We start from the raw sequence: 20,435 nt of genomic DNA, 5'->3' as shown, positions 1-20,435 counted from the left end.
GCTGGGGTGGTGGCTGCCTGGGAGGGCCTGGGGACGGTGACATCCTGCCTTCCCTCTTCTCCATATTATGTCATGGAAAAGCATAGCTGGAGGGCCCTCCTGAATCACAGGTGACGGGCCTGAGACCAGAGGCACACACACGCACACGCACGGCACCCAGCACGAGGATTTGGAGAAATGAGGCAAATTCCTGATGATGGGCGGGGAGGGGGCCCCCAGCCACCCGGGAGCTGGCAGGTGGCCAGTGGTGATGAAAGCCCAGGGGAATGGAAACAGAGGAGCAGGCCTGTTGTAATCGCTACGCCCACTTGGTGGCCTATAAAGGAAGCGGGTGAACCCCGGCAGCCCTACACAATTGGGGCCCCCCTCCTCTCCAGCCCTTCTCCTGTGTGCCTGCCTCCTGCCGCCACCACTGTGACCACCACCATCCACCAGTTCACCTCCTCCAGCTCCATCAAGGGCTCCCCCGGCCTGGGAGGCGGCTTGTCCCACACCTCTTGCTGGCTGTCTGGCGGCCTGGGTGCCAGCTCCTGCAGGCTGGGATGTGCTGGTGGCCTGGGCAGCGCCCCGGGGGTAGCAGCTACTCCAGCTGCTACAGCTTTGGCTCTGGCGGTGGCTATGGCAGCAGCTTTGGGGGCGTTGATGGGCTGCCGGCCGGAGGTGAGAAGGCCACCATGCGGAACCTCAATGACCGCCTGGCCTCCTACCTGGACAAGGTGCGCGCTCTGGAGGAGGCCAACACTGAGCTGGAGGTGAAGATCCATGACTGGTACCAGAGGCAGGCCGTGGGGCCCGCCCATGACTACAGCCAGTACTACAGGACAATCGAGGAGCTGCAGAACAAGGTAGGGCCTGCTGGTGGGAGGGGTCTCTGGGGGACACGACTTCTTCCGCCCAACTCCTGCCCTGGCCAAAGGCCTGGAGTCCAGCCATAGGGTCTCAGGGAGCCAAGGGTGGTTTGATTGTGGCTTAGCTTCTGGGAACCTACCTTGGGCCCCTGTGTGGCCCACGTCCCCCTTTTCTGGGGGCAGCAGGCTGAATCAGGAACAAACAGGCCTCGTGGAGTCCCTTGGAGCCTCAGTTTCTCCCTCCTGGAGCTCCTCCACCTGGAGAGGTTGTAGGATGAGGCAGGAGGATGCAGATGGAGGGCTGGGCCCGTGAGCCGCTGGATGTGTGGTGTCTTGCTCCTTTGGAGCAGGGGTCAGCAGGAGGGGGTTTTGGGAGATGTGGAGTGGGGGTGTCTGAGTGAGCTCCTGATAGCACCTGCTGTGGGGGGAGGCAGAAAGGAGGGGTGGGACCTCAGGATGGGGAAGGCCTCTGATGTGCCTTATTTGGGGATTTTTCTGGCTTCTCCTTTCCTCCTGCTGTTCCTTAAGACGGGCTCAGCAAACCCCAGGGGGCGGGGTTGCTGGCTGGAGCCCAGGGTTAGGGATTAGGAGGGGTCCTGACTTCTGATTTGGAACCACTCTTTGGTGAGGGCTCCTTTAGCCTCTTTTGGGGGAGCCTGTCAGGGGCACCCTCTAGCTGACTGTAAAACCAGGGGGTTGCCCACATCCCCTCCCTTGTTCTAGAATTCTGGGATAGCGTCTGCCCTGGGGACATTTTCCCATTCTTTTCTGGTGGCCTCATACTCCCAGCCAGCTGTCTCTTCTCCTTTAAGGCTGAGCCTGGCGTGGGGGTCTGGTGGGTACTGAGTATCGGGGGAAGAAGAGGCACGTTTCAGCCCTTCAGACTCCTGCTTGCCCCTCCTCTGCCAATAATAAAGCACAGGGCAAGGGAGGGGCTGGGCGGGAAGAGAGGCCCCCAGGCAGGAAGATCTGCTCAGAACCCTGGTGTGGGCTCAGCCACCCCCATCCAATGACCTGACTACCCTCCCATCGTCTCAGATCCTCACAGCCACCGTGGACAATGCCAACATCCTGCTACAGATTGACAATGCCCATCTGGCTGTTGATGACTTCGCACCAAGTGAGTCCTAGCTGTGGGCTTGGGCAGCCTGGGCCAGCTGGGGGAGGATCTCAGGGTACCCCTCCTGACCCCAGGACTCCTTGGTTGCTTGTGGCAAGGCCCAGGAGCTCAGGGTGGGGCAGTCCTAGAAGCCCTACTCCTTAGTCCAGGATGCAGTGAAGGCAGCCAGTTCTGAAGGTTGCTGGGCTTTGGCAACCTATTAGGGAATAGAAGAGAGGGAGGGGAGGCGGGAGGCAGAGAGAAGTGAGGAAGCTGGTGGGCGTGGGATCTGGCCCTGTGATGGTCCCGGGGCCCCGGGGCTGGAATTCGTTTCCACTCAACCCTCTCATCAGCCCTTCCAACCCCTTAGAGTCCTGGCAAAATGAAGGCAGGTGAGCAGCCAGGACCTGGACCTGCAGGTCCAAGCAGCCTGGGCTGAAGTCTCTGATTCCCACGGCAGGTTTGAGACAGAGCAGGCCCTGCGCCTGAGTGTGGAGGCCGATATCAATGGCCTGCGCAGGGTGCTGGATGAGCTGACCCTGGCCAGAGCCGACCTGGAGATGCAGATTGAGAACCTCAGGGAGGAGCTGGCCTACCTGAAGGAGAACCACGAGGAGGTGAGGTGGCTGGGGCAGAAGGTCAAAGATGCTGAGGAGTGGGTGGCAGAGCCCTGGGGCTGGGCCATGGCTGAGGCCGTGGGAGACAGCAGAGCAGGTGCACTGGGATTAGTCACCTTAGAGGGCTTCCCTGTCTGCAGAGCCCTGATCCTTGGGGTCCGGCGTGCAGGGCAGACTCCTCTTTGTACTACACTGCTTCTCTGCACCCAAGGAACCTCCCAGGGGCCTGCAGAGGCTCCCTCTACCTGCCCTGGCCTCCCTCACAAGGGCGGGGGATAAGTAAGGAAGTCTCCTTCTTGTCCCATTTCAAACTCTCAAAGCTGAACATCTACGCAGAAGCTTGGAAATTAGAGGGGAAATTTTTGGGGCATAGGCCTAATAATTAGATTTTATTTTGGAGATCCCTTGGTCTAATGGGGGAGATAGAGTCTGATGGTGGAGGCAATACCGAGCAGATGAATAAAAATCATTTAGAGGGTCAGACAGAGCAGAAGGAGAACAAAGGAGGGGTCCTTGTGGGGAGTGGGATCCCCTTGTGGGGGAAGGCTTGGGAGTGAGAGGTCAGGATGGGTCCAGATGCGCACATCCACATCCCCTTTTTCCATAGGAGATGAACACCCAGTGAGGCCAGGTGGGCGGTGAGATCAATGTGGAGATGGACGCTGCCCCAGGCGTGGACCTGAGCCACATCCTGAACGAGATGCGTGACCAGTATGAGAAGATGGCAGAGAAGAACCGCAAAGATGCCAAGGATTGGTTCTTCAGCAAGGTGGGGGCTGCTGCAGGCCAGAGGTCTCTCTTAGGGGCTGGGGCTCAGGGGCCTTAGCACTGACGGTAAACCCACGGCCAGGTGTCTTGGAGGTGTCCCCTCCTCAGCAAGCTGCATGGACCACAGGGTCACCCGCTGCATCAACAGACCTGGAGCTGAGCTCAAGCTGGGATCTGGGGGGTGGGTGGGGAGGTAGGGAGCCCCCACAGAATAAAGGCAGAGGGTAAAGACCTTGGGAGTCACCACCTCTCTCTCAAGAAGTCAGGACTAGCACCAAGAGCCAGGCTATGTGTTCTGGCTGGTTCTCAAGTTTCCGGTCTGTGCCTCCCACACGCAGGGATTAACCATAAAAAGTTAACATTTCAAATGGCATGTTTCCGGGCTTTCGACATGGGAAGCTTGTGAGAAGGCACCACTCTCTCCACAGTTAGATTTGGGAGGAGGCCTGACTTGGGAGAAGGATGCAGGCTCACACCACCCTGTCCTGTGTCCTGTCTGCAGACAGAGGAGCTGAACCGCGAGGTGGCTACCAACAGTGAGCTGGTGCAGAGCAGCAAGAGCGAGATTTCGGAGCTCCAGGGCACCACGCAGGCTTTGGAGATCGAGCTGCAGTCCCAGCTCAGCATGGTAGGAACAGTCCTGTGCATGGGGGTGGGCCCCAAAGAGGACACTGACCACCCTCACTGACCCCTGGTCTTCCTGCCCTCCTGCAGAAAGCTTACCTGGAGGGCAACGTGGCGGAGACAGAGAACCGCTACCGTGTGCAGCTGTCCCGGATCCAGGGGCTGATAGGCAGCATGGAGGAGCAGGTGGCACAGCTTCGCTGCGAGATGGAGCAGCAGAACCAGGAGTACAAGATCCTGCTGGACGTGAAGACGCCGCTGTAGCAGGAGATCGCCACCTACCGCCGCCTGCTGGAGGGCGAGGATGCCCAGTGAGGGGGGGCGCCTGGGGTCAGGCTGGGGCCTCTTGGCAGGGGTGGGGCTCTCAGACTCACATCTAATTTCCTCTCTGTTTTTATTTTTTTTCTTTCAGCCTGACTCAGTACAAGAAAGAATGTACGCATCTTCGTGGCTGAGGCCCTGGGGATTGGGTGCATGGGACAGGCAGCCCACCTGCACATTGCTGGGGCAGGGATCCCAGGAGCCCCAGGAGTTGATGGCTGTCCCTTAGCAGGGGTGGGAGAAGTGACCCATTAGCACTGAGGATTGATACTCAGGAAAAGATCAAATGAGAGAGACACTGTCTGGTCTGATGGGGGTGGGCCAGGGAACTGGTCCTTACCTTGGAGATCCTAGTCTGATGGAGGAGACAGGTCCCAGCTCTGGAGATTGTCATCTGATGGGAAGACGGGAATATGGTCTCATGATCTTTGCTCTTGACAGCTTTCAGATGAGCAAAAACAGTCCTGCCTCTGGGGACTCTAGCCTGATGGGAGATAGGGACATGGTCCTTGTCCTCCAAATTCCAGTCTGAAAAGATATGATCCTAGCCCAGGGTTCCTAGTCTAATGGAGGAGATAGGGGCCTGGTTTTGTCTGGGCGATCCCAGTCTGATGGGGGAGATGGGAGCAAATCTATGTCCTGGAGACTGCAGAGAAATGGAGACGGATTTCATGGAGTCTACATGGCTCCTCCCTGGCAGGACACACTGGGTCAGAATCAAATAACCCATCCAGGGAGGCAAGACTCACACAGGGCCACCGGCAGAGGGATGGGTTGGAAGGGAGGCGGTGGCAGGGACAGGAAGGATGTGTGTGCAGTGTGATGTCGAGGTGACAGTGGAGGCACTCATAGCACCTGGGGGAGGATGAGGGAGAAAGCCGGCTCCTGTCCACGAGGGCTAGAGGGCAAGCGAGGGTCTCCTGGCCCCTACCCACTTTAAAGTGCCTGCTTCTCCTGCAGCGGTGACCACCCGTCAGGTGCGTACCATTGTGGAAGAGGTCCAGGATGGCAAGGTCATCTCCTCCCCGCAAGCAGGTCCACCAGACCACCCGCTGAGGACTCAGCTTCCCCCGCCAGCACCCCAGGAGGCAGGGAGGCAGCCGCCCCATCTGCCCCGCAGTCTCCGGCCTCTCCAGCCTCAGCCCCCTGCTTCAGTCCCTTCCCCATGCTTCCATGCCTGATGACAATAAAGCTCGTTGACTCAGCTATGAAATGTGTCCTTGTTTTGGCCCCTCAAGTGGGCACTAGGGACAAAAGGGTAAAATGGGAAGGAGTGAGGGTGAGGGGAGATGGTGCTTGGATACCCACTGTTGTTGACTGGCAGGTCAGGGGTCAGCTTAGACCAGTATAAAGAGTAAGTCTGAGGAGAGTAAGTGCTCGCATCTCCCAAAGGCTGGAGATTTTCAGGGGGTGGTCCAGGCTGCGCTAGACCCAGGGTGGAGTCGGTGTATCAGGTGTGGTCCTAGGTCGCCACTGCTTGGCCTGTGAGTAGCTCTGTGACCTCGGGAAGTTAGCCAGTCACTTCCCCTCACTGAGCCTTGCTTTCTCATCCATAAATGGATGGGAAGATCTCAGGTGTGGGAGCCGGAATCCTCAGAGATGACTCAATCAGTTGCTTCTCCCGGTCCTGTGGGCTGTGCCCTCCCCTAGATGGGGCAGGAGGTGGGCAAGGGCTGGGATAAGCACAAAGGGAGGGTGGGTGGGGGAGGCACAGGCTGGGTGGTTGGGGCCCAGACTCCTGTGTAAGTCTCAGGAAATCTCCAAGAGGGGCTCCCATCGCCTCCACCCTGGGAATGTGAACAGGAGGCTGGTGTTTTCAGGGAAGGCTACGGACCCCAGGCAGGTATGGGAGAAAGGGTGGGGCCTCTCTCAGGGATGTTTCCTCACATGGTCAGCTGTTGCTCAGGATGGGGACGGGGCAGAGTGGGGGACACTGCAGATGGGGTGGCTGTGCCCAGGGAGCAGTGCCACTCTCCCTGGCGGTCTGGATCCTCTTCGGTTCCCCACTAGGGACAGGGGTGGTGTGAGGGAGGGTAGAAACTGCCTCCTAGGAAAATGAGAAGGAACAGCCCTGCTCCAGCCACTCCCGGCACCCTCTGAGCACCAGCCCCAGCTCTTGCTGGTGGCAGCAAACGTGGCTGTGGGGAGCAGTCTGTGGGAGGTGAGCCTACACCTGGAAATCTTTCTTCTAGTAAATCCGGAAACTGCCAGGCAGGTTGGCCTGCTTTCCTGGTTTTCTTCAAGCAGGGGGTTAGTGGAAGGAGGGTGCCTCCACCTCATCACTGCTGGACCTGTGGTGTTTCTGCTGCTGCAGAATTAGACCAGGGCCCCCAAACACCCTCTCTCTCCTGGTGCCTGGAGGCTGGGGGTGGGGCCCAGGCCCAAGGAGAATGGGAGTGACCAGAGCCCTCTGAGCCTGGGTTGGTGGGGGTTTGGGACTGGCAGAGGCCAGGGATGGGGGTGGGTACTGACCACTGGGGTATGGGTGACTTTGGGCTGGTCACAGGCCCTCCCTGGACCTGGGAACTATGACATCCCAACATCCCGGGAGAGTGTTTACCTCTGCAGGGGAGATAGCTGCCTGGAGTCGGGGACTTGCACCTGCAGCGGCATCTGCACGACTCAAAGCAAGGGCAGGCTCTGCTCCGTCAGAGGCTGACGTCTCCCTGCTGTCTGGCAGCAAATGTGGCACCATGGAGGGCAGGAGGGAGGCACTGTTTGCACCAGGCCCCCACCACAACCAGAAGAACCAGCCCTGGGCTGCAGACGGCTCATTCTGGAGGGTGACTTCATTTATCTGAATAGTCCCCGGAAGCAGGGAGGGTCTGGGGGAAGGCGCCTTATTGTGTGGATGGGGACACTGAGGCTCCAAGGAGCAGTGACTCAGCCCTTGTCCCGGAGCCTGGGGGGTCAATAGTGGAGACAGGCAAGGGAGGGGAGTGGGCCCCGCTTCCGTGCTGGGAAGAGGAGCCAAGCTCCCCCTCCTCCCCTACCTCAGGCTCCTGGCAGGGCTCTCTCTCCCTCCTGTAGAGCCTGCGGTCCACAATTACTGATGGCGCGAGTGAGGAGGGGGCAGAGTGTGGGAAGAACCAGAGACAGCCCCAGACTGTGCCCCTCTGCTGGGGAAGAAGCCCTTCTCCACAAAGTGAGTGGGTGGGAGGCTCAAGAGGCCAGAATGGGGGAGCCCCCCCGTGTGCCCAGAGAGCTGAGCCAGTCGAGGTAGTGGTTGCCAGGGGCTGGTGGGGAGACTTGAGTGACTTTGTCCAAGGACCCCAAGTGGGCCCAGAATGCTGGGGACATGTGCCTGGGCTGGATTGGGGACCCAGCTATGGGACTCAAGGAGGGAGTCACAGTTCATCCACACACTCCCTGCCCACTGCACAGAATGTTTCACCCTGTCATCAAGGCAGAAGCTGCAGATCTGTGGTTGGATTGCGAAGGGCTGTGACAGCCCCATCTTCAGAAGGGGGGCATCAAACATGCAGGAGGGGAGAGGACCCCTGAAGGTGGCCTGGCACTCACAGATTTCCCCAGATCCCGGGAGCCATCACAGGGGCAGAGGCTGGGCCTGGACATTCGTCTTCCCCAGGGACCCTGCTCCCTCTGTTTCTCTGCAGGGCCCCAGTACCCATCGTGGCCCGACTTTAGTGTATTGGGATTGTCTTTACCACCTTCTCCCCCAGAAGACTATGTCTCCAGGGCTTCTCTGTCTTCTTCTTTGAGTCTGAGTGCCCAGCACAGTGCCAGGCACATAGTAGGTGCTTTGTAAACACCTGCTCATAAACATAACGCTAGCCACCAGCCTTTGCCAGGTGCTTTATTTGGCCTCGAATCCCCTAATATGCCTGTGAGGCAGGGCTGTTATTCCCATTTCCCAGAGAAGGAAACTGAGGCTCAGGGAGGCTGAATGTCCTGCCCAAGGTTTCGCCCCTGCTTGCCCTGATTCCAGGCTGCTCTGTCCTGGCTCAGTGGGGCTCTACTTTTCCTTCCTCCTGCCCGGAAGCCTGTGACTCCGGCTTTTCCACCTGGGGCTGGGGGGCCTGCAGCAGCCCCCTCTCTCCCCTCAGCCTCTCTGTCCCCCTCCTCAGCCCCCTAAGCTGCCTCCTGACTTCCCAGCCTGAGTTGGCTTGGGAGCTTGTAAAACAGCCCCACCAGCAGGCTTGTCCTGAGAGGTGCTGATGCGGGAGTTGGAGCAGGGCTGCGAATCTTCTTGGGGACTCTAATGATCTGTCTGGTTGGAGAATCACTGCAAGACAAGGCGTGGCATTGGACAATGGTGTTTCCCGGCTGCCTTAGGTATGCCATGATCTCATGCCTCATGCTTGTCATGGGCAGGACGAAGGAGGGAGGAAGGAGGCAGGGTGCGGGGAGGACCTCCGCACTGCAGGGCAAGGAGGGTAAGAAGGCACAGGGAGACCCTGGCTCAGGGACCCAGGTTACCCCATCATTCAGCACCCGGAGAAGCCTGCTGAACGAGGAACTCTCTGCGCATAATTTCCTCCCTATTGTTTTCTCTTCCTAGAACTTCCACTAATACGAAGTTAATCAACTAACTCTTTTTGTCTCCTGCCTTCCTTCCTTTTCTTTTACTCCAATTCTCCTTCCCCCATCCCCCGCTAACTTCCTGGGAGATTTTTTTCAACTTTATCCTCCAATCCTATTGAATTTTTGGTAAACATCTTAAATTATTTAAAACATTTTTCTTAAGAGTTGGGGTCTCACTTGTTGCCCAGGCTGGTCTCAGCCTTCAGAAGCTCTGGGATTGTAAGTGCGAGCCACCGCACCTGGCTAAACAGTTTAAATTCTAAAAGCTCTTTCTCTTTCTTTTTTTTTTTTTTTTTTTTTTTTTTTTTTTTTTTTTTTTGAGACAGAGTCTCGCTCTCTCACCCAGGCTGGAGTGCAGTGGCGCGATCTCGGCTCACTGCAAGCTCCGCCTCCCAGGTTCACGCCATTCTCCTGCCTCAGCCTCTCCGAGTAGCTGGGACTACAGGCGCCCGCCACCACGCCCGGCTAATTTTTTGTATTTTTAGTAGAGACGGGGTTTCACCGTGGTCTCGATCTCCTGACCTCGTGATCCACCCGCCTCGGCCTCCCAAAGTGCTGGGATTACAAGCGTGAGCCACCGCGCCCGGCCAAGCTCTTTCTCTTTCTTAGACTAGTTCTTTCCTTCCATCACACTGGTTTTGTTTCTGTTTTTGTCTTTGTGGGACAGTCTTGCTCTGTCGCCCAGGCCGGAATGCAGTGGCACAATCTTGGCTCACTGCAACCTCTACGTCCTGGGTTCAAGTGATTCTTGTGCCTCAGCCTCCTGAGTAGCTGGGATTACAGGCCTGTGCCACCATGCCTGGCTAATTTTTGTATTTTTGGTAGAGATGGGGTTTCACCATGTTGGCCAGGCTGGTCTCGAACTCTTAGCCTCAAGTGATCCTTCCGCCTCGGCCTCCCAAAGTGCTGGGATTATAGGCATGAGCCACCACACCCAGCCTCAAAAAGCTTAACAATCTTTGACTATCGCTTCCTGTCTGGGGATGAGGCATTAAAAAGCTGCTCAGAAGTTCCAGCAGAAGGGGCTACTTCTAAGAGACTCGGGACCAGAAAATACAGACTCAAAAGTAGGCCTTGGTGTCCTGGGGCTGCCCCTCATCCTGCACTGGGCCTTTGCATCTGTTCTAGGCTCACAGAGAGAGCAGAATGGGAAATGGGGACCATTCCGGGTGGTGTATGGAGGGTTGCATTTGCTCTGTGCATTGCCCAGTATGATGTCCCTCAGCCTTACTGTAGGTCATCCAGGTGGTAGAATTATTCTGGTTTATACAGATGCCGAATTATTCTATTTGGCAGAAGCCTTGCCAGGGAGACCCTCTCCCAGGGCCCCCTGGGTTTTTCCCATTCTAGCAGGCTTGCTCAATGTGTTTGGATTCACATTCTTCCCCAACAACTGCTGTCACAGCTCTGGATTGGCTACTGCAATGAGAAGGTAAAGCAACACTTTGTTGCTCACAACCTGAGGGCCCAGCAGGTGTGGCCAGCAGCCAAATCCCGACATCTGCACTTCCTCCAGGCTCCCGCCCCTCCCCAGGGTGTGCCCAGCAGTCTCCCTTCCTCAGAGGATGCTGTTCATGTCCTTGCCATGGCTGCCAAGCCAGCCAAGAGGTAACATGTTGGTCCTCAGGCCACAGAAGCCCTTTTCTGTCCGTCCAGGATTACTTTGTTAAGAGCCTGGAGTGGCTGTTTGTTAACTACCATAGTAACCACAGCAGTCTGGCTCTGAACAAGGGAACCCCATTAGCATCAGCTCCCTGATGGATGAGGTGGAGAGCAAGGGACAGGGAAGAAGATGTTGCTGAGAAGTTTGAAGAAGTTAGTCATTAGGAGCCTTGGTGACTGGCCCGTGCCCTCTCTGCCCCTCTGTCTCCCCTAATGTGTTCACTAATACCCACCTTGTCTGTCTCTTGGGGTCACTGTAATGTCCACGGTGACACTTGTTATTATCTATTGCCAGGGGACCCACAATGTGAGGGCCATGAGGGAGGGGAGTTAGATCTTCCTGCCCCATGGTTGACAGTCCACCCAACTCCCACACAGTAATGTTCCCTCAAGGGGCTGAGCAGCACCGTCTGTCTCAGACATCATCCAGGGTGTACCAGCAGGCACCCTAGATAAGGAAGGGGGCCAGCTACAAGAGTCAAAAGCAACATGATTCAGTATGCAGCACAATCACTTTAAGAATCCTGATTCTGGGCTGGGCACGGTGGCTCACGCCTGTAATCCCAGCACTTTGGGAGGCTGAAGCAGGTGGATCACTTGATGTGAGGAGTTGGAGACCAGCTTGGCCAACATGGCGAAACCCCATCTCTACTAAAAACACAAAAATTAGCTGGGCATGGTGGTGGGCACCTGTAATCCCAGCTACTTGGGAGGCTGAAGCAGGAGAATCACTTGAATCCGTGGGATGGAGGTTGCAGTAAGCCAAAATCATGCCACTCCACTCCAGCCTAGGCAACAGAGCGAGGCTCCATCTCAAAAAAAAAAAGAAAGAAAGAAAAAAAAAGAATCCTGATTCTGGGACAGCTCAACAGCCCTGAGGCCACCACCTGCTCTTTGCCATAGTGTGAACTCATCCCTGACACAGAGCCCAGTCCCTTGGGGCCCTGCTCACGGGGTCTAGGCAGAATGCTCTCCACAGCTCAAATTGGAGCTGCCTAGCAGTTGGAGGTGCCAGACGTGAGTTCTTGAACACATCTGCCAAGACTAGAGACCAGGATGTGACATTTGTATCTACCGAAGTAGTGCTGGCGGCTGGCTCTGCTCCCCTGGAACATCCTCTCAAAACCCTTTTGCCTTGACTATTACCTCATCCCTCTCCTGGCCTGCACTGATCCTTGGCCAACTCTAAGCAGTCACCCGTGGGGGCCTGGGGCAAGACAGGTCATGGTTCTGGGCACCAGCTCTGCCATCTGCCTGCTCCTTCTGGTGTCCTTCTGGCCTCTCTTTGCTGGACTAGTGCCTGGCCCAGTATCACTGCCATCATGATCATGCTCAACTCGAGGGATATCATTTACTCCTTCAAGGGCAAGATTCTAGACCCCTCACTGCAGAGCCCTTCACTGGGGACACCCGGTCTTCTTTGCCTGCTTGGACATTAAGGGTGGAGGGAGGAAGGGGTTGTGGGCATCCATGGAAGCTGTGGGGGGCATCCAGAAAGAAGGGAGAGAGGCAGAGAGGCATCTTCACTGCTGGCTGTGTGCGGGACCAATTCCAGGGATTGTCTCTCTGCCTGCGCTACCCCCGCCCCCCGCCCCCAATAGGTAGCAGGGTCTGCTGGGCTTGGATGCCAGTGGGAAGAATGTGTTCTTGGAGAGTAAGTGGACCCTCCCCTGGGCTCACTGGAGAGGACGGGTCTGGAGCAGGCAGTGGAGCTCACTGGAGGGGACGGGTCTGGAGCAGGCAGAGTGAGCAGGTGCTTGCGGAATCCGGGATGGAGCGCAGGAATGGAGCTCCACACTCTCCCAGCTGCCTGGCCCGGGACAAGCATTGGCCCTTTCTGGGCCTCAGGAATCTCGAACCTCCGAGGCGATTCCAGTTTAAGCCTGCTGAGGCAGACGTGCATCCCGGCGGATGATTAACCTGTGTGGGAGCGGCCTGGAGCCGGCCCGGCCTGGGGAGTGGCGGCTGCACGCGGTGACCGCGGTGTATTCGCTGAGTCAGGGCCCGGGGCGCTTCAGCACAGGGCAGGCGGGTGGCGCCCTCCCTACAGGGACAAATGCCCCCAGGGCCGGCATTTCTCACCTGGAGAACGGGCCTGGATTGCCCTGGCGGGTTCTGAGCCTGGGGTTGGGAGCGGGTGGGGAGCGGACGAAGTGGGGGCGGCCTTTGGAGACGATGGCAATTTACTGCCTTAGGCGGGCAAGCGCACGAGGCCCGGGAACCCTGAACAGGTTGGGGTGCCCCTTGGGGTCTAGATGAGGCTCGGGCTTGCAATAAAGGGTGGCGGCGTCTAGACATAACGCCCCATCTCCTGAACCCGTCAAGGCTGGTGGCACCCAACCCGGGGGACTCATCTCGGACCAGTCCACACCCAAGACCCCAGGGCCCAAAACCTCCTGGGCTGGGTCTGCCTGGCTAGGGGCCCCTCACCCTGGGCTCTGCTCTTTTGGCGCAGAGGCCATGTGGCAGGCCCCTGGTCTGCGCCCTGCTCAGCCTCCCCTCCCCACCCCGAAAAGTGGAGAGCCCCACGGCTTCCCCAGAAAAGCAGTCTGCTCCCCGCGCCCCAGCGCAGCTCCATTTACTATGGGTCAGGAGACGAACCCCGCCTTCTTTCCGCAGCGAGGATGGCCTAGGCTCCTGCGTGAAGCGAGGCTCCGTCCTGGAGAGGCTCAGTGACCCGGCAGTGGCGCCGATCCGGGTTAGCCAGGGCCGCGCTGGGACCCGCGGAGTCGCGTGATGCAAACGGGAAGGCGGGAGGAACCCAGCTCCGTCCCGGTGCTGCCTGGCTGCTGCATAAGCTGCCCTTTCTTCCCTGACAAACACTGTCCAGATGGGCAACAGGTCCGTGTCTCCTTTGGCAGCCATTGTCTCCAGAGAGGCATTGGGCAGTTAAGGTGGTCAAAGCCCTCAGGTAAATCCTCCCTCTCCAGGAGTCAGCCCTTCGAGCTGCGGGAGGGAAAGCAGTGGGATGCGGGACCTTCGCAGGGCTGGGAGGTGTCATCAACTTTTATCCTCACATAGGGAGAGTGGGGGTGCTTGGCCTAGCGGTCCTCTTAACGTCCTTACTGTGCAGCTTGGGATTCTAGGTTGGAAGGAGTCACCCTACTGCTCAGTCAGCTCTGTTTGCCACCTGCCCAAGAAGACCCATGGGAATGGAGGCTGCAAGACACCCTAGGGCACAGTGACAAGGAGGGATTGATTCCAAGTCTCCTTGGAAGAACCAGATCCCTGAGCTTCTCAACAAAATGAGGGGCCACCTCTGGCCTTTGCCCCACCAAAGGGGAAGGCAGGAAAATTGTTAGATGCAGATTGGCAGGAGGGGCCTGTGGAGTGTGCAGGGGGCCAGAGCCAGTTCCTAGAAGTTGAGCAAGGGGATGTGGGCGCCAGTGCACACGACTGTGCACTGGGGGCCTCTGTCTCCTATCCCCTGGTCCCAAGGATGTCACGATGGTTTCACCTCTCTTCTAGGACATTCTCTAACTAGGGCAGCAGCCACGCCTGTTGACCTGGTGAAACCACTCCAGCCCTGGTACCCTGTGACATGACCCAGGAGGTGGTGACCATATGTGGTAAGTGAGTCGGGAAGCAGACTGCAGGATGAAGAGGACCACCACAGGCGCCAAAACAGCACTCTCAGAGCAGGGGACCTGGCTCAGGGAAGCAAGGGGCTGTGGTCCTCAGTGATGCTTCTCGACTCCCAGCTAGAGCTGCAGGACATTGTGGACAAATTCAACCAAGGACTCTGAAACTCAGGTGAAATGAATAAAGAGAGAGAGAGAGAGAGAGGGAGGAAGACAGAGAGGCAGAGGCAGAGAGAGAAAGAAAGAATTTCAAAAGATGCAGGCAAATCAGCCCTCCTTCTGCCCCCTGAGCCTACGTCCTGGACTGAGTCTGAGATGGGAGGTGAGACCCTGCTGGGCCTCCCACCAATCTTAGTTTCTGTAGGTATTTCTCCAAAGTATGGGATGGTTGAGGGTTGGTTTAAAACATAGTTTCTGGCTGGGCATGGTGGCTCAGGCCTGTAATCCCAGCATTTTGGGAGGTTGAGGCAGGCAGATCGCTTGAGCCCAGGAGTTGGAGACCAGCTTGGGCAACATGGTGAAATCCCGTCTCTACAAAAAATGTAAAAAATTAGCCAGGCGTGGTGGTGCACACCTGTAGTCCCAGCTACTCAGGAGGCTGAGGTGGGAGGATTGCTTGAGCCCAGAGGGTGGAGGCTGCAGTGAGCCTAATCTGGGTGACAAAGTGAGACTCTGTTTCAAAAAAACAACAAAACAAAAAAGCCACAATGTAGTTTCTGACTTTCATGCTGACTGTAGAACTTAACTTTTATGAAGAAACATAATATATTTCAGAACTTTATAGCAACTCTGGTGGCACTGCAGAGTCGGGTCCTTCTTCCTGGACTTCTGTCCACTTCCGTTATGGGGTGTCTCCACTGAACATTGCCTACATCATCTCTGAATTTGAGGCCTAAAGTGTGACCAGATTTAGTCAAATCCTGCTTGGAAAATATAGGCCCATTCAATGGTGATCCATTCTGGCTAAAGACTTTTTATGGGGACATTTAAATTAGAATTTATTTATTTCTTTTTTGTTTGTTTGTTTGTTTTTGAAACAGGGTTTCATTCTGTCGCCCAGGCTGGAGTGCAATGGCACAATCATGGCTCACTGCACATGATCCTCCTCTGCCTCCTAGGCTCAAATGATCCTCCCACCTCAGCCTTCCAAGTAGCTGGGACTGCAGGTACACACCACCACACTCAGCTAATTTTTATATATTTTTTGTAAAGATGGGGTTTTGCCATGTTGCCCAGGCTGGTCTCCAACTCCTGGGCCCAAGTGATCCTCCTGCTTCGGCCTCCCAAAGTTCTAGGATTACAGTCATGAGCCACTGCACCTAGACTAGAATCTCTTTGACTGTTTAAATTAATTACAAGATAATTGGCATTTTTAGTACATAGGACTAACATTCCATCATTTATGTACTCTTTAAAGTTTTTCAAATTGTTGTATAATTTCCCCCAGAAAGTTTTCGGATAGCAATCTTACAGATTCCCCTGAGAACTTTGGAAGACAATGGTGGGACTACCAAGGCAAAGCCAGAATAAAATAAGGTTTACAATTCTGGCTGAGGAAGGAAGTAGGATCAGGCATGTAGTTAAAAGGGAACCAAACGTTGGTATTTAACAAATTAAAATTTGCCAAATGATGTAATCTTTGATTATGTCTATCTTAACTATTCAAAAAACCAAAACAACCATTTGACAGTAGATCAATGTCAAGTTTTCTTTCCACAAGGAATTTGACACCTGGACTATTCCATGTGTCTGAAACATTATCTACACAGATAAAGGCGAAGGCCTGAATTGCCCATGTTAGCCTGTCTACACTCCTGGAAATCAATCTTCCTTGCTTAGGGCTTTAGCAAGCCTCTCCCCACCCTAGCCTGAGTCTCCTGGGAAAAAGAGGAATTCAGGCAGGAGGAGGCAAGCGGTGACTTAGCATGCAGCAAAAAGAGGTGCAAGGGCAAAGAAAAAGGCAGTGGGGAGGCAGTGCCAGGCCTGGCATGAGTGAAGTAGAGGTGCCTTGCAGAAAGAGAGGCTGCAGCCACACCGTGAAGGGCCTTTACCGCCATGCTGAGCCATGGGTGACACAATCAGAGCCATATTTAAAAAATATATATCTACAACATCATGTGAAGGTGGAGATTGACTAGAGAGGGCAATACCCAGGTTAGGAACCTCTACATGAGGTGCTAGTGAACCCTGGAGAAATTCACCAGGGGAGTGAACTTGTCAGATCCACATGTTCAGAAACATCACCGCTGGCAGAAATAGGGTGGCAAAAATGACTTTCTCAACACCCTAAGGGATTCTGGTGGAGCTTCACAGGGCTGCAGTGAATGAGGGATCCAGGGAGGTGTTTGGGACTCTATATCCTATCCTTGATTACAGAAGAGTGCTTTCTTCTGTTTAAAAATTTATCTAGAGATATTAATTTTAAAAAGATTGAAAACTACTGCTGCAAAAACAAAGATTGGGGCCAGGTGTGGGGGCTCACGCTTTTGTAATTCCAGCACTTTGAGAGGCTGAGGCAGGAGGATCGTTTGAGCCCAGGAATTCAAGTCCAGCCTCAGCAGCAAAGCAAGACCCCATCTGTACAAAAAAAATTTGTAAGTAGCCAGATGGGTGTCACACACCTGTAGTCCCAGTTACCCGGCAGGCGAAGGCAGGAGGATTGCTTGACCCAGGAGTTCCAGGCTGCAATGAACTACGTTCATGCCACTGCACTCCAGCCTGGGCAACAGAGCAAGCCTCTGTCTCTGAAAACAAAACAAAACAAATTAAAATACAAACAAACAGAGATTGGAGTGGATAAGACCAAAGGCAAAAAATCCAAGGAGAATGAGCAAAATGCAATAGGTTGAGGGCCTAGAAAGTGTCTCTGAGAACAGAGAAGGGTCAGATTGAAGAAAGACAGGCTTGAAAAAACTTGGGAAGCAATCAGATGTGAGAAGTGAAGGAAAGGGGTCTAACCAGGGAGTTGGTGAGGACAGCTACCAATAACTGAAAATTTACTAAGAGCCAGACACTTATTCATAGTGTCTCATTTAACTCTTGCCTGTGACAGTGGTATTATTTCCACTTACTGATGAGGAAACAAAGGCGTCAGGGAATAAAGAAACCTGTTGAAGCTCCACAGCTAGAAAGTGTCAGAGACAGACTCTGTGAACCCAGGTCCAACTCTAAGGCTGTGTTACACACCAGGAAGTAGGGAGGACAAGGAGGGTAGAGAGGAGAGTGAACCCCAAATGTGGACAGATGGTGCTAGTGAAGCAGGGTATTTCCCTGACCGCTTCATGGGATTTGCAACAGGAGTGCCTCATTTACTCAGCCTGCAGCTCTCAACTTCCCGTGGGAGGGAATGCATGAGTGAATGAGGCAGGAACTGGAGTGCACAAGTGCTGGCACCAGCTGGCCACTTCAGTGCTGGCAGGAGCGAACTTCACTCACTTGGACCACCCCTTGCAGGAGGGAGCACACAGGTGAGTGGGTGCAGGATCTGGGGAAAGTGCTTTTGGGCGCCGGCAGGAGCAAACTCTGTGTGGGCCCCACAGCAGCATCTAGGCAGGAGGGTTCCTGTGGCCCCTGAAGCCCCAGAGGGTGTGTTACAGTGTTCTTTTAGCTCTTCTGTCCATGGATGGCTTAAGCATTAACAGCTCAGTGGACCCTCTGCCTTTTCACATGAGGCGGCTGCATTCCACCAGCGAGGGCAAAGGGCCAGTGTGACAGCCTTTTGTATCTGCACTTGTGGTTCCCAGGCTCTAGTCCAGCATCCAGGAAAAATGAAGTTGCATGAATGAATTGAAGGATGGTAAATGCGGGGATTTTACAGCTGATTCAAGTGGCCCTCACTGGCTGTCAGTGGGAATGGGAGCTGAAAAGGGGACGGGGGGGTGTAGGTGATCTTCCCCTGAAGTCTGGCCATCTCCAGCTGATTCTTCTCCAAAGTTATGCTGTCAAACTCTCCCTCTGAAGTCAAACCATTTCTCTCTGACATTCAGCCAGAGTGCCTGATGTCCAGCTCCTTCTCCTTTCTGACTACTGAGTCTGGGGTCTTTATAGGGACAGGATGGGGTGGAGCAGGGCCATGTGCAGTTTAGGAAAAGGCAACATTTGAGCAGGAAAACATCGATAGAAGTTCTCACTTTGGGTCTCAGGCTTTTTGGCTTGAGTCGGGAGGGCTTCACCGGGGACCACCCCCAACCCCGTGTTTGCCTAGAATTTCTCGGCCTCCTGTAGCTATCATTTCCCCCCTCTGAAGAGGCACATCTAACTGCTGTTAGGATACAGACAATGACTGATCTAAGCTGCTTCCTGCAGACAGGTGGCATTGTTTTGGGGAGAATAGCAGTCAGATTCTTCCCAGAGGTCTACCTAAGGGTCCCCAGCAAAAGGGAGCCATCATCCAGGGCTCTGCTTGCCTTGACCATTTGGAGTTTGATGGTCTCTAGGTGAGAAGAAACACGTTCTACAAGGTTAAGTATGCATGAATCAAATATGTGTATTATACAAAAAGGGGTTAAAAGGAAAGAACCTAGTGGCAAAGTTTACAGAAATAAGAAGTAAAATATACAAATTATTCTGAAAACAACATTATATCCTGTGGTATAGAACAGAACGAAGGTAAGAACAGCAAGCATAGCCAAGAATTTTAAGGAAGATATCCATGGAAGGTTAATTATTAACACTTCTCTTTTGTGATTTTTAGCTTGAGGTCCCTGATCTCTTCACATTGGTACTTTGAGTGCTCTTCTGGGTTAATGGAGGTAACTCCGTTAGTTTCCTAGGCCCTTACTAGGGTATAATGAATCCAAGAATCTATTCCAGTGACCTTCACTGCCATAGTAGAAAGAAGTACAGTATAAGGTCCCTCCCAATCTGGGCTTATAGAGGGACAAAGGGAAGGAAGTACCTTTACAAGTACTAGGTCCCCAGGGTTGAATAGAGGTGGTCCTGGTTCATGGGATTGTGCCTGTCTGACAGTTGTTTCAGTTCCTGTTGAAATGGGCCAAAGAAGTGATATGTTTAATCAAATCAAAGGTTTCTTGGTCTAGCAAGAAATCATTGGTGAGAAAAGGCCATCCATACATCATTTCAAAGGGATTCAAACCTAGCCTTGAAAGGGTGTTTCTAATACATAGTAGAGATATGGGCAGAAGGGTAGTCCAGGGGAGGTGAGTCTCCTGAGGTGTCTTTTGATAATATCATTTGTCTTTTCTACCTTTCCTGAGAATTGTGGTCTCCAAGCACAATGAAGGACTATCTTCATTGTACCGTATGCCTAGTGCCTTTGAGATCCCCTGGGTGACAGCTGCATTGAACAAGGGGCCATTATCACTCTGGAGGTCCTTAGGGAGTCCAAAGTGAGGAATTATCTCATTAATTAGTAAACCTTACATCCTCTGTTAGCCAGAAAATTAAGAAGATCCTTACTGCCCTCCTGAGAGATTTTTTTAGTTGGAGTACAGAGGAGAATGTCATCTACATACTGTAAAACTGTAACCTGAGGATAAAGGAACTTGGAGAAGTCTCTTGACAGTGCCTGCCCAAAAAAGTGGGGGCTGTTTCAGAATGCCTGAAGTAACACTATCCAGATTAACTGGGTGGTCTGGTTAGAGGGATCCTGAAATGCAAACAAATACTGGGGGTTTGTATAATGGTAGGCGGAAGCAGCATACCACTATATCTTTAGGTCCAGGACCGTGAACGATTTAGTTCCCTCAGGTATGTGAGCTAGCAGGGCATACGGATTGGGAGCCACTGGGTGAATTGCAACCGCAGCCTCATTAACCAGATGAAGGTCCTGAACTAGTCTCCATTCCCCTTTGGGTTTTCGTACCCCCAATATTGGGGTATTACAAGGGTTGTTGCAGAGTTTGAGGAGGTACTGCAACCTTAAGTTATCAATGATGGCTTTTGGTCCTTTCTTAACTTCTGGTTTCAGGGGCTATTGTGTCTGGTTAAGAGAGGTGGTGGGATCCTTAAGGTGGATCCAGACTGGTATGGTGGTTGTGGCTCTGCCAATTTTCCCTTGAATTACCCAAACTTCTGGGTTAATATCAGTCTCCACTAGGGGGAGACAAAGAGTTTGTCCTGGGGCCATCAGGATGGTGGTCCCCACACGGGCCACAATATCCCTACCCAACAGAGTAGCTTGCCTTTCAGGCATAATTAGAAAGGCACAGGTGAACAAGAGGTCTCCCCAACTACAACTAAGGGGTTGGAAAAAATATTGGGTTTAAGGCCTTCCTGGGATGCCCCTCACAGTCATGCTAAGAGAGGACGGGGGCTTGGATTGGAGATGAAAACCGAGAGACCAACCCCAGCGTCCAGAAGGAAGTCCACTTTCCTCCCTTCGATATCCAGAATTGTAAATTCTGGGGCT

At 54.1% G+C, this 20,435-nt stretch overlaps 1 pseudogene; it reads left to right on the top strand.

The window, feature by feature from the left end:
- The first annotated feature begins 659 nt into the window (after positions 1–659).
- Positions 660–5,333, top strand: LOC115831564 (annotated as a pseudogene).
- Positions 5,334–20,435: the final 15,102 nt, after the last annotated feature.

This window comes from Nomascus leucogenys, chromosome 19 (genome assembly GCF_006542625.1).
Source record: "Nomascus leucogenys isolate Asia chromosome 19, Asia_NLE_v1, whole genome shotgun sequence".
NCBI lineage: Eukaryota > Metazoa > Chordata > Mammalia > Primates > Hylobatidae > Nomascus > Nomascus leucogenys.
The sequence above is the reverse complement of the archived record's forward strand: the minus strand, read 5'-3'. Positions and strand labels throughout refer to the sequence as shown.